General features: G+C 31.8%; 1 long non-coding RNA gene across 1 annotated transcript; it reads right to left on the minus strand.

Annotated features, from left to right (window-relative positions):
* Window positions 1–8508: 8508 nt before the first annotated feature.
* On the minus strand, window positions 8509–9655 carry LOC145789948 (uncharacterized). The gene is made up of 2 exons (XR_014328463.1): window positions 8854–9655; window positions 8509–8746 (listed from the first exon to the last, which is right to left on the minus strand). It is a non-coding gene; the product is annotated as an uncharacterized LOC145789948 (long non-coding RNA).
* Between the last annotated feature and the right edge of the window lie 4766 nt (window positions 9656–14421).

Raw genomic sequence — 14421 nt, forward strand, 5'->3', positions numbered from 1 at the left:
CGAAATTTTTTATAAAGTTTCTCTATTTTGGATTAATTGTAATATTTTATTGTATGTTATATAATTATACATATATTAAATTATAACTTACCAATTATAAAATATTATAAGATAAAACTAAATTTATATTATTTATAAATTAAGATTTTAAAATTAAAACACACTTATATTATGATAAATAATTTTTCTTATTTTATTATCTACTGTGTTAGATTATTTTAAAAAATTTCATATAATTTTTGATAATATTTCTTTGGGTAAATTACAAATACATCCCTTGAAATTTATTTAAAATACGAATTGTCCCATGTGATTTGAAAAATTATAAATACCTCGCTATCAGAATTTTTTATTTAACATAATTAATTAAGAAAAGTGAAATTTCTAACTATTCACTTATATAATAAAATTATTTGAATTGTTAATTGAAACAAAATTTTAACATTATTAAAAATTGTTAATTAACTTAATGATTTATTAATAAAAAGACTTATTTATTATGAAATTAAAAATTTTAAGAGACATAATATAATTTTTAAAATTATAAAAATAATTTATAATTTAAAAAATCTTCAGGTGCGTTTGTAATTTACCCTATTTCTTTCATGTAGCCAAAGATTATTTTGTTTTCAATTCAAACAAGATGGATGAGATTGACACGTAGGTTGGGGATAGTGGTTGAGACATTCAAAGATGACTGTTCACCTTCCCTGTCAACATTCATTCAAAAAGGTTAATTAATTAAGTATGAATGGTTATGGGACCGCGTGTGTGACACTTTAGGTTTCACGTTTCGACGGAAAAGGTTATACATTCCAAATAAATTATTAAAATAAATTATTAAATATTTTACTAAACTTCTTACATAAATGTGAGATTTATATATTTTTAATTTGTTTGAATCTCACACTTATGTGTGAGGTTTGATAGAATATTTGATAATTCATTTGACATCCCTAGCTTAACTCACGCTTTGACACCCAATACAAATTAAATTCTTAGGTCTCGTTTGGAAATAAATTATTTTTAATTTTTTTTTAATTTTTTATGAAAAAATATATAAAAAAGTAAAGAGAATAATTTAACAATTTATAGTGGCTTTTTAATTTTTTAGCTAAAATACTTTAATCTCCAAACGAGGCCTTACTTATTTAAAGTAGAGTTAATTACCTAAGAATCCTATTTACAAATGTTATGATAACTTAGATCTTATGTAAGATATTTTAACCAATAAATTTTATTTAGTAAAATTGATAATATCATAAGTTTTTCCCAATTTTTAAAATTAAGAACGTTATCAATTTTGCATAATAATATTTCAGATGATTATTTTACCAACTGATAAAAAAATAAAGCATGAGATTAAACGTTTTTATCCTTCTACTTATTGGTTTGATTCAATTATTCAATAAAACCGATAATATTAACATTTTTTTTTCCAATTTTAAAACTGAGAACATTATCAATTTTTTTATTTTTAAAGTTTTTTTTTTAGTTTTGCGCATCAATATTCTATCATCATGCTCCTTTATAGATACAAAATTTTCATTTTTGCATAAAAAAATAATTCAATTTTTTCAAAAAAAAAAAAGGTTTTTTTATTTTTTATTTCACACATAATTTTTTTTTTTAGTTTTTTCAATTTGAAAATTAATGTTTTAAAATTTTGAAAATCAAAATATATGTCAAATCATCATATTCCTTTATACATAATCACAAATAATGAACAATTATTATTTGAAAGGTAATTCTGATTATTAAAAATTTAATGGGACTTGAAGGTCTAAAAAAACTTAGTTAGAATTTAATAGAGTATAAGTTCATAAATTAATATTTGTATATAAATGTCCTTTTAGAGTATTTATGGAAATCACAACCGTAGTCGAATGGGGCTGTTTGCATTTTTTTTGGTACGGGTTAAAATGTAAAACATATTAAAAAAATTAAATTAATTAATTACAAAAAATTACAGAATTGAATTATATTTATTTTAAAAAAACTTAGATGATAAATATGATTTTAATAAAATTTTTTAAAAATAAATATTTGATTAATTTAATTTTTTTTATGAGTAATTTATTGGTAAATTATGCAAAATAAACCCCCAAAAAATGAGAACAGACTCTTTTTGATTTTAATTATTACGTCTCTTTCTGATTTAACCCAATATGTCGGTTTTTTCAGGATTCACGAGCCACTTGACACTAGCACTACTATTATTATACATATCCTAGAGTTTGTCTTGTGTAATGAAAATGCGATTAGATTACAGAGTTTAACAAATGGAGAGGATAGCATATTTGAAGATTACTAACTTTGTAATAATAACTTTAGTCAAATGCAAAATCCCTTGTCGGCCACTTTAAGTTATTTCCCGATATGGACACCATTCCCATACAGCCAATGTAGCAGGGGGCTGCAAAATTTGATGGAGCCGACAAAAAGTTACTAATTATCCACCACTTTAAGATTATCAACCCAACATTTATCAAATTACTTCGATTCATCGTAGTAGATCGTAGCTGGTTGTATAAAAAATAAAATTGATTTCATTTATTTATTTTATTTAATTTAATTTATTATTATTATTATATATATATATATATATATTATTTTTTTTTTTGTATTCTAATGGTTACAAGTATTAGATGAACATATCATGGTGGCATCATCAAAATATTAGATATTTTTTTTCTTCTTAAAAAAAAAAAAAAAAAACCTCCAAACCATTTGACAAGGTAATTTTTTTTTTTTATTAGCTTTGTCACGACCCAACCACTAGTACTTAGGAGTGTTTTGGAAATATGATTAAAAATTATTTTTTGATTTTTTTTAAACTTTTTTATAAAAAAGAGAAGTGGGTTAAAAGTTAGGAAGTGACTTTTAACTCACTTTTCAAAATAGCTCTTGGTATTAGAATTGCAACTTACTAATTAATTCTAATTTTAACAAATTAAGTGGCGTAAGCAGAAGCGGAAGCAGAGGCGGAGGCAGAGGCGAAATAAAGTAAGAAAATAATCAAATCGATAATTAATTTCATCAATTATCCCACTATTTTTAAAAAATACATCCGTCGACAATTATAACAAAAATACAAAATGTCGGTATTAAGTTCCGTGTTGGTTCCATTACACGATGTTACAATCTTTCCTTACCTTTCATTACTTGAAAGGGGTAATAGCTATAACCACATAACAGAGTGAGAGATATTATGTCAAGTGCATAGGGGCATAAAATAATCATGGATAGTTATTTAAACTAAAACATTAAACATAACTTAATTTGAATAAACAAATTATTTAAATGACAGAAATTGAAGTCCATAAATTATGTAGGTAAATAACCATAATCACGATACAGAAAAGAATAGAATAGAGGTCACTAGAATGACAATCAGAACCGATGTCAATAGATCCATGACAAACCAAGCCACAAAGTAATCAATCAAAAGCCAATGATTTATTAAAATCCCTCAAGACATGAAATTCATTTAAATAATTATTGTCAAATCATATCTATAAATTTTAATTTAAGCAAAAGAGATTTATAAAATAATTAACATAATTAAAATATTAGCATAATTTATAAATATAAATTATATAAAATAAATCATAATAATTCAAAATAAACATAAAATATTTTATAATAATTCAAAATATAATATAACTCACTTTTTTTAAACTGAAAGCTTTCTTACTTTCTAGCCGTTCACTAGCTCTCTCTCCCTGGCTTTGATTTTGTTACTTTTTTTTTTTTTTTTTTTTTTTTTTTTTTTTTTTTTTTTTTTCTTTTTAAGCCTTCCTTTTGCTTCGGCTCAACCCACCTATTTATAGGTGATTTAGATAAAACTTGGTTGCTACACCTAGGGTGTGCGCGGTGCGGGTCGATACGGTTTAGGAGAAAAATAGATATCGTATAATGGGTGACGGATTGATAAAAATATTATTAGAATTTGTTATTTTTCTTATCAAAAACCGGCGGTTCAGTTGGTAAATAATAACGGATTTGCCTTGGCGGTTCGAGCGGTTTGACGGTTTATAAACAATATAATTCAAATTATAAAACTTGAATCAAAGAATAAAAAGATCTAATTTATAAATTAACTGAAATAGTCAACATTAAAATATTCATCTAATGTAATATTAAATATTTACAAACTAGTAAACTAAAAATCTAACACTTTAAATAAATTATACAATAGCAATTTAAGAATACAATAAATACTAGAAAAAGTTCAAAAAAAATAAATTCTACAACATCCAACATAGTTCAACATACTTCATCCAAGATAGTTCTACAACATAATTCATACCACAATAATTACAAGCAGCCCTAGGTTTATCAGGTTCACAACCATCAAGTAAAGTAAAGTGTTTCCAAACCTCAGATTTCTTTTTATCTAAATTAATACTAGGGCATGGACGAGTTTTACCAGAATTTTTGGCAGGCATTGTGGTAGTGGTAGAACTAGCAACAGTGGTTGATTCTGCCGTTGGTGTAGGAGGGTTTTCATCAGCATTTGTATTTTCCTCATCCATTCACTATTACAAAGAATAAAAAAATTATATGAATGATAAGTAAATAAATAAAAATTATCAATGATGAATGACCGTGAATTAATCTTGTCAACATAAATTTCAGAACATAAACCTTACACTTTGGATCATTTACCATGTGTATTATCAAGAAATCAAGACAAAATGACATACCTGAATCCATTGATGAACGGTTAAACAGAAGCGTAATTATCAATGAACTCTTTGTTATTGATTATGTTATTGCCTTCTAATCCTTTCCCCTTTGGTGCCTTATGTTTCTCCTTGAGAGGATTTAGAAAGAAAAATGGCAGTGTTCTTATTTTTCCACTTGGGAAGGAATAGGGACCATAACCTTTTAAAGGTTGTAATTGGTTTTCAAAACTGAAAGGTTGTGGAAGTTCAAAAGGAATGAAAACCAACTTTAACCATTATTGGTTTTAATTTCTATTTATTGGTTTTCAAAACTGAAAGGTTGTGAAAGTTCAAAAGGAATGAAAACCAACTTTAACCAATATATTTTAATTTCTATTTCTGCCCCTCATAGAAATAGAAATTATACAACTAGTATCTACACATTAGGTCCATAACACATATACCCTTAAACCTATTAACTAAATTGAATCACTTAAATTGTAGGCTTCTTATAAATGATAACACCACATTTAATTATGTGGTCCCATTGAGATATTATCTAACAATCTCCCACTGGACCACATATGTATCCTGAAAAATGTGCTTAACTTTAGTGAGCTCAGAAATTTGTTATCATAACTTGAGGGTATCCAAACAATCTTGTCCATTAACTATATTAATATAGGATCAAAGCGGTCTTCGTTACATCAATCGTAACTCGACCCACCAATGGTCACGTATACTAATATAGCTAAATGACATAGATCAATCATGGATGCGTAGCATGGAAATTACATGTGATGTGATCCATACATGCCTATTTCCAACTGGTCCTACTTAACTTTATTGAGATCAATACTTCACAATACGTAACAGAGCGTAATAAACTGAATATTTCATTTCTGCAGAAATTAATCTAATTACATAGATAAAACTCAAGGCTGACATAAAGCAGTAATATAAATACAAACTCCTACTAAACCAGAATGTTCTCAAATAGAACAACACCCATCTGAGCAGTGTGCTCATGAAACACCTTGGGTGGTAGTCCCTTCGTAAGTGGATCCGCTATCATGGAGTTTGTCCCAATGTGCTCTATGGAAATCTGTCCACTATGCACTCTTTCTTTTACAACTAGGAACTTGATATCAATATGCTTTGATTTTGTCGAGCTCCTGTTGTTATTGGAATATAAAACTGCAGACTTATTGTCACAATATAACTTAAGTGGTCTTGCAGTGCCTTCCAAAATACGCAACCCAGTGACAAAATTCCGCAGACCTCCAAGAAATTGCTCCGCCAGCTAACAGATAAATATAGTCTGATGTGGATTTCCTACTGTCTTGGCATCCAGCAAAATCGGAGTCGGAATATCCAATGACCTCTAACTTATCCGATCTCCTATATGTGAGCATATATTCCTTTGTTCTCTGTAAATATCGCATAACACGCTTGACTGCTTTCCAATGATCCATGCCAGGATTACTTAAATATCTGCCTAACATGCCAACTATAAACGCAATATCTGGACGCGTACATACTTGAGCATACATTAGACTCCCTACAGCCGAGGCATAAGGAATCTTCTGCATTTCTTGAATTTCAAGACTGCTCTTCGGGCATTGACTGAGACTAAACTTGTCTCCCTTAGCAACCGGGGTTTCACCTGATTTACAATTTTGCATGCTAAATCTATTGAGTACTTTTTCGATATAGCTCCTTTGTGATAATCCCAGAATACCCCGAGAACGATCTCGGAGTATTTCGATTCCTAATACAAAGGAAGCATCACCAAGATCTTTCATTTCAAAATTCTTAGATAGAAATCTCTTGGTGTCATGCAATAAGTTTATATCGCTTGTGGCAAGCAATATGTCGTCAACATATAAAACCAAAAATATGTGTTTACTCCCACTGAACTTGTGATACACACATTCATCAACAACATTAGTTTCAAAACCATACGAAGTGAGAATTTGATGAAATTTGAAGTACTACTGACGAGAAGCTTGCTTGAGTCCATAGATGGATTTAGTCAATTTGCAAACCATATTCTTTGGGTCTCCTGACACAAAGTTTTCTGGCTGCACCATATAAATTGTTTCTTTAATGTCACCATTAAGAAAAGCTGTTTTGACATTTATCTGATGCAACTTAAGATCAAAATATGCAACAAGCGCCATAATTGTCCTAAAAGAATCTTTCGAAAAAACTGGAGAGAAAGTTTCTTTAAAGTCAATTCCTTCTTTTTGAGTAAAGCCTTTGGCTACAAGACGTGCCTTATACCTCTCCACATTACCATTTGAATCCCTTTTGGTTTTAAATATCCATTTACAACCTACGGGCTTCGCACCAACTGGTAATGAGACAAGTTCCCAAACTTTATTGTCTTGCATAGACTTATATTCTTCATTCATGGCTTCTATCCACTTATGAGAGTTTGAACTTTCCATGGCTTGACGAAAGTTGATTGGATCATCTTTCGACATTCCATTTTCTACCTCATGTTCCTGGAGATATACAATATAATCATCTGAAAATGCAAATCTCCTTTCTCTGGTGGATCGCCTTAATGGCACAAATTCTTGAGGTTGAGGTTGTAGAGTTTGTTCCTCAGGAACAATTACCTCATCTTGAATGGGGGTTTGAACTATATTATCTTGAACAACATTGTTTGGTTGAGGATCCGAAATTACTTCTCGAGCAATGACAGGTATAGGAACCTGTGATTGGTCAAAAGTAGTAATAGGAAGTGGGATTACTCCTGCTTCCTCCTCAAAGACAATGTCTCTAACTGGATTTCTCCCCCCAAACTCAACATCCTCAAAAAATGTTGCAATTCCCGTCTCAAATATTGACCTATTTGTGGGATCATAAAACTTGTAACCTCGTGATCGTTCGGCATAGCCAATAAAGTAGCTGCTAATGGTTTTAGAGTCCAATTTTCGTTCATAAGGTTTATAAGGCCTCGCCTCAGCAGGACACCCCCACACATGCAAATGTTTTAGACTAGGCTTTCGCCCAACCCAAAGCTCATAAGGTGTTTTTACAACTGCTTTAGTTGGTACCCGATTTAAGATATAAGTTGCTGTCTTTAGAGCCTCACCCAAGAGGGACTCTGGTAAAGTAGGATGACTGATCATACTTCTTACCATATCCTTAAGAGTCCGGTTTCGTCTCTCAGATACACTATTCATGCTAGGTGATCCTGGCATGGTGTATTGTGGGACGATTCCACATTCCTCTAGGTATTTTGTAAACGGTCCTGGATGTTGTTCACCTGATCCATCATATCTGCCATAGTATTCACCACCACGGTCAGACCTGACACTTTTAATCCGTTTGTTGAGTTGTAACTCAACTTCGGTCTTAAATTTTTTGAATACGTCCAAAGACTGTGATTTCTCATGGATAAGAAATAGATACCCATATCTGGAATAGTCGTCTATGAATGTGATAAAATATTGTTGACCATTCCAAGACGCCATAGAGAATGGGCCACAAATGTCCGTATGAATTAATTCTAAGACATCTGTAGTCCTATGGGCACCATATTTCTTTATTTTGGTCTGTTTTCCCTTGATACACTCAACACATACATCAAAATCTAAAAAATCAAGAGAGTCCAAAATTCCATCAGACACAAGGCGCCCAACTCTAGATTTAGAGATGTGACCTAGGCGTTTGTGCCATAATGAGGCTGAATTTTCCTTAGTTAATTTACGCTTTGTACCTCGTGATTCCACGTGCAAGGTTGCAGTATAAGATGCAATAGTTTCGAGCAAATATAGATTATCAAACACATTAAGTAAACCAGTACCAACAACATTGGAATTAATAGACATACTAAACTTCATATTTCCAAAAGAACAATAATATCCCAATTTGTCCAATACAGAAACAGAAATTAAATTCCGTCTAAAGGACGGTACAACAAACGTGTCTAATAAATCCAAATAATAACCGGTTTTCAGTAATAATCTAAAGTGCGCTATTGCCTGCACTTCTATTGACTTGCCATCACCCACAAAGATGTATCTTTCAGCATCAGTTGGCTTTCGGTAGTTCAGGCAACCCTGCATAGAAACACATATGTGAGTAGTAGCACCAGAATCTACCCACCAAGTGTTTCTTGGTACTGAAGCTAAATTTATTTCAGAACAGACCAAAACATGAAATGTACCTTTCTTTACACGCCAGGCGACGTATTTGGCACAATCCTTCTTTCTGTGTCCGGGCTTGCCGCAAAAGAAACAACCATCCTGCACTTTCTGTTTCTTTGGTTCCGGACCCTGAGGAATAGCAACTTCCTTTCCCTTATGCTTTCTTTTGCCCGTATGCTTGGAGGTGCTTGCCAGATGAGCACTTTCAGTCCTTTCTTGCTTCAATCTCTCTTCCTCTTGCACACAAAATGAAATGAGCTCATTGAGAGTCCATTTCTCCTTCTAGCAGTTATAACTGACCTTAAATTGGTTAAATTGTGCAGGAAGAGAGATGAGAACTAAATGCACGAGCAAATCATCAGATAGGTCGAGCTTTAGTGCCTTAAGTTTTGAAGCAATATGAGACATTTCCATGATGTACTCGCGAACATTATCCTTGCCTTTATACTTTATTGAAATCAAGCTTGCTAAAAGCGTGCTTGTTTCAGCCTTATCGTTTTTAGCAAAACGCTTTTGAATTTCTGAAAGAAATTCACCGGCAACGGTTACATCCTCTGTTATTGCACCCCGAAAAACTTCTGGAATCCCACGCTTCATGATCATAAGACTTAGCCTGTTAGAACGATCCCACTTTTCAAAGTACACAGTTTCCTCAGGAGTACTTTGTGCAGTGAGAGCATTCGGTTTTGGCATCCTTAATGCCAAGTCTATGCCCATGCAGCCGAGAACAATCAATATGTTCTCTTTCCAGTCCTTAAAGTTTGTTCCATTTAACATTGGGACATTGTTCATGTTGGCAGAGATTGAAGTAGTCGACATTAAAGCTGAATAGAAAAGAAAATAAAAGGAATAAACAATTATGCTCACATTAAGTTACCAAACAGATAATCTCTAAATAAATTAATTTAATGACAATATCTCAAGATACCTAGCACAACATTAATACCAAGCCTTTGGGTAGTGATATTAACTGTAAGTGGTATTCTTGTTGTAATGATCAAACATTGACAATAAGTTATGTCAAATAACAAATCTATCTTTTGATGGATTTATTATTCACATTAGGTTTTCTTGACAATTGGCACATATTTATCACCACAAAATGTGTGTGTAATTCTGCCAAGTCTTAATCATGTCTTTGGACCGATAAATACTCGCATGAGATACACAGACATGAATTTCAAAACATTCCATATAAAACAATCTAGACAAAAGAGATCACTTTTGTGACATCTTGTTTGAATTGACTTATATTGAGAGTGTTAGAAAATTAAATTTCTGTAGACGTTGTATGAAATTACATTAAATTTAAAGATTTCTAAATTTGTGACCCCGTATATGTAATATAATCTGCAGCAATTACAATTATATATATACATATATAAATAGAATTGACGGGTCCAAAAACAAATAGTTTTTTTTTTTTATGATGTTCAAAATTAAACCGATCAAATCGCAAGATATATCTATATATATATAAATACATGATGTGCATCCATTTGAGAGAAACAAAAAAAAAAAAAACTGCCCACCGAATCATTTTACAATTCCAGAAAACAGATTGCCATTTTCACAGAACAAAACAGGAAAAACAGAATTTACATCCATAAGAAAATTCAGAATCTGATTCCAGGAAACTAAATAGAATGAATAAAGCATATCAATTCTGATAAGACACATGATATGCATGCTCTGATACCAATTGTCAACATAAATTTCAGAACATAAACCTTACACTTTGGATCATTTACCATGTGTATTATCAAAAAATCAAGACAAAATGACATACCTGAATCCATTGATGAACGGTTAAACGGAAGCGTGATTATCAATGAAATCTTTGTTATTGATTATGTTATTGCCTTCTAATCCTTTCCCCTTTGGTGCTTTATGTTTCTCCTTGAGAGGATTTAGAAAGAAAAATGGCAGTGTTCTTATTTTTCCACTTGGGAAGGAATAGGGACCATAACCTTTTAAAGGTTGTAATTGGTTTTCAAAACTGAAAGGTTGTGGAAGTTCAAAAGGAATGAAAACCAACTTTAACCATTATTGGTTTTAATTTCTATTTATTGGTTTTCAAAACTGAAAGGTTGTGGAAGTTCAAAAGGAATGAAAACCAACTTTAACTAATATGTTTTAATTTCTATTTCTGCCCCTCATAGAAATAGAAATTATACAACTAGTATCTACACATTAGGTCCATAACACATATACCCTTAAGCCTATTAACTAAATTGAATCACTTAAATTGTAGGCTTCTTATAAATGATAACACCACATTTAATTATGTGGTCCCATTGAGACATTATCTAACAAATCTACCATACAGAAATACATAGAAAAGATGAAGTACTAGGCACAAAAAATAAATAAAAATTATAAAAGAATGAACACATAAAAACACATTCACAATTTAATTAATATGCCATGATTCTTTGGTAATAACAAGTATGGCTGTTCAGTAGACCATATTAATTACAAGCTCAACTAGAAAGCATATCTTTTGGTCTGATTTCTTCAACATGGTCTTGGCTGTGAGAATTGTTACTGGTCTAGTGGCAGCATCATTCCAACAAATATGATTGTAAGAAAAATAAAAAATGATACCAATAACGAAGACAATAATAATTTTCAAAATTTGAGAAAAAAAAAAGGGTAAAAAAGGGCTTGGATGTTTCCTGACAAACATGAAACATATATTTTGAATTTTGATTTATACAGAAAAAAGAAAAGAGAAATTAAATGAAAAGAAAAGAAAATAATCAAAATAAATAAGCAGATTTGATTTGAATGTATGTTTCTTGTTAACAATTCAAATTTAAAAATAAATAAATAAAATAAAATAAAAATCTGTGTAGTGTATAAAAAAAAAACAAAATAGATATTGAATGAATCAACACTATATAAGATATAAAAAAATAAATATATGTATTCTAATAAATAAACTAAATAACACACTATATAAACAAAATAACACACTATATTTAGGGCTGTGCATAACACACAATATTATTGAATGAATCAACAACACTATAGATATATATATATAGAGAGAGAGTAGAGCAGTACCAGCAGTATATATGTATATACAAAGAACAAAGAGAGAGTGAAAGAAAAGAGACAGAGAGAGTATCGAGAGAGAGAGAGAGTAGCGAGAGTACCGACGACGAGGAGGAGAAACCAGCGGGAGACGATCGGCAAGGGAAGGAGAAACAGCGGCGAGACGATCGGCAAGGTAAAGAAAGGAGACGAGCAGCGGCGCTGGGTGTATGTGATGAACGAGATGAAATCGAAATGTGTGGCTGTGTGTGGGTATTAGGTTTAATGGAGGAATGATTGTATGTGAGAGGGTGTATAACAGTTGGAATTTTTTTTTAAAACGTAGGCGGGTAGGGTCGGGTCGGGTTGAAAAGCGGTTTGGAAAATTTAACCCGCCACCGCAGGTCCTCCAACCAGCCCAACTCGCCCGCCAAAACTGAAATTTTGCACGGTTCAGTGCGGTTCAGAGCGATTCGGTGCGATTTTGACGGTTTTGACGGTTTTATGCACAGCCCTAGCTACACCAACACGTGGCCTCACCTCCTTACTTCTCTTACGTTGCGTTTGATTACGAGATTTGAGAAAAAAATTAAAAAATAAAATAGAAAAAGTAAATAAAATGTAAATAAAATATATTTATATTACACCTAATTTCATATATTTTTTCCCTTTCTCTTTCCAAATTCCCTAACCAAACACGTTGCATGCCACATTCTTTTCTTTTTTAAACTTAGTTAGAACTCGTTTGGGATATGAGTTGACTTTTTAACTTTTTGATTTGGGACTAAAAAATCTCATTTGGTGTAGATTTTTTAGTTTTTTTAACTTTTCTGAAAGAAAAAAATGAAACGATTATGAATTGGATGTGACGTTTTGTCCTATTTGACTAAAATAACCTATTTTATCTTATATGATTATTTTAGCCCAAATGTTCTTCCCAAACAAGCTTTTACTCCACATGCCATATTTCTTTATCCTTATCTTATAAGTGGGGATGGCAATTTGAACCCAGTCCGACGGGGACCCGACCCTTTCGTCCCCGATTTGAATGGTTTTTCCCTGAAAAATACTCCTGATGAGTCTGGAATGGTATCCAAAAATGCATCACAGATTAGTTTTGGGCCGGGGATCACAGCCCCGGACCCGGTCCGGTTGTCCCAGAAATAAAATTACTTTTATACCCCTTCTATTCATTCATATATACATCTCTCTCTCTCTCACAGATTTAGATCACTCTCTCACACTCTCTCATACCTTCTCTGTCACTCTCACTCTTGCTCTCTTTCAGATTTGAGCACACACTCTCTCAGACCTCTGTTACTCTCTCTCTTACATTTGAAACCCTAACCTCAAACCCACGTCGATCGAAGCAAAGAAGAAGCCACCAGAGACGACGTTGTCCCACCACCTCCACCACCGCCTCTACTATTCCTCCACCGCCTCCACCGATTGCCAACAGATTGTGAATCACCACCTCCATTGCCACCGATCACCGATCGGAACAGATCATGAACCGTGAAGCCCTTAGATCTCAAATCTAAAAATCATGATTCATGAAGAGTGAACCGTGAAGCTCTCTCTCTCTCTCTCTCTATATATATATATATATATGTATGTATCATCTCATTGATTTTTCAATATATATAAATATAGATTAACTTGTATGTATATATGATTTTTGTTGATCTAGGTCAATACAAAGCAGCAAACAGAAAGAGATTTGAAGAAAGAGAAGAGGAAACTTGGGGCTAGAATAGATCTATTCAAATTTTTATTTTCTCTTATTGTAACACAGATTTTGTTGTTGTTGATTGTTGATGTGGTTGTTGATTGTTGATGTTGTTATTGTTGACAAAGAAGAAACAGAGGATCATTGTTGTTAGATTACTATTGTTGTTCATCTCAGATCTAACACAGATAATTATTGTTGCTGCTATTCTGTTTTTTTTTTGGCCCGGGGAATTTCCGAGGTCAGCGAAAACCAATCCTCGTTAAGGGACGGGGGTGGGGATGATGATAGATTCTCCGTCGAGGATCGAGGCGGAAGACGGGGTAATTTTTACCATCGGGGATTGGGGACGGGAGGGTAATCCCCGGCCTCGGCCCGACCCGTTGCCATTCCTACTTATAAGGCTCAAAATATCTAAGCAGCTACTCTTTCGTTTTGGCCTAATCACACTATGGCTCAACTATCTTTTGTTAAAACATAATGATTCCAAATTATATTTTAACATATATAACTATAAAATTAAATACATTATTATATATATTTTTAATTGATATTAACACAATGTTAAAATTAATTAAACATTTAAAGTGGGTGTTTGGGAAGTTGTTATTTTAGTAATTTTTTTAGTTTTTGATTATTTTAGGAGGATTAAAATTTTTGTGTTTGGGAAGATAGTTTAATTTTTTTGTAGTTGAATGTGATATTTGTGAGAGAAAAAGTGAAATGATTATAAATTTGATGTGACATTTTGTTTGAATTTGTTTTTTTATTTTTTAACCAATTTTATCTTTTAGTTCATTTTAGCAACCAAAAAAAAAAA

Source organism: Camellia sinensis, chromosome 4 (assembly GCF_055761805.1).
Source record: "Camellia sinensis isolate YWXY chromosome 4, ASM5576180v1, whole genome shotgun sequence".
NCBI lineage: Eukaryota > Viridiplantae > Streptophyta > Magnoliopsida > Ericales > Theaceae > Camellia > Camellia sinensis.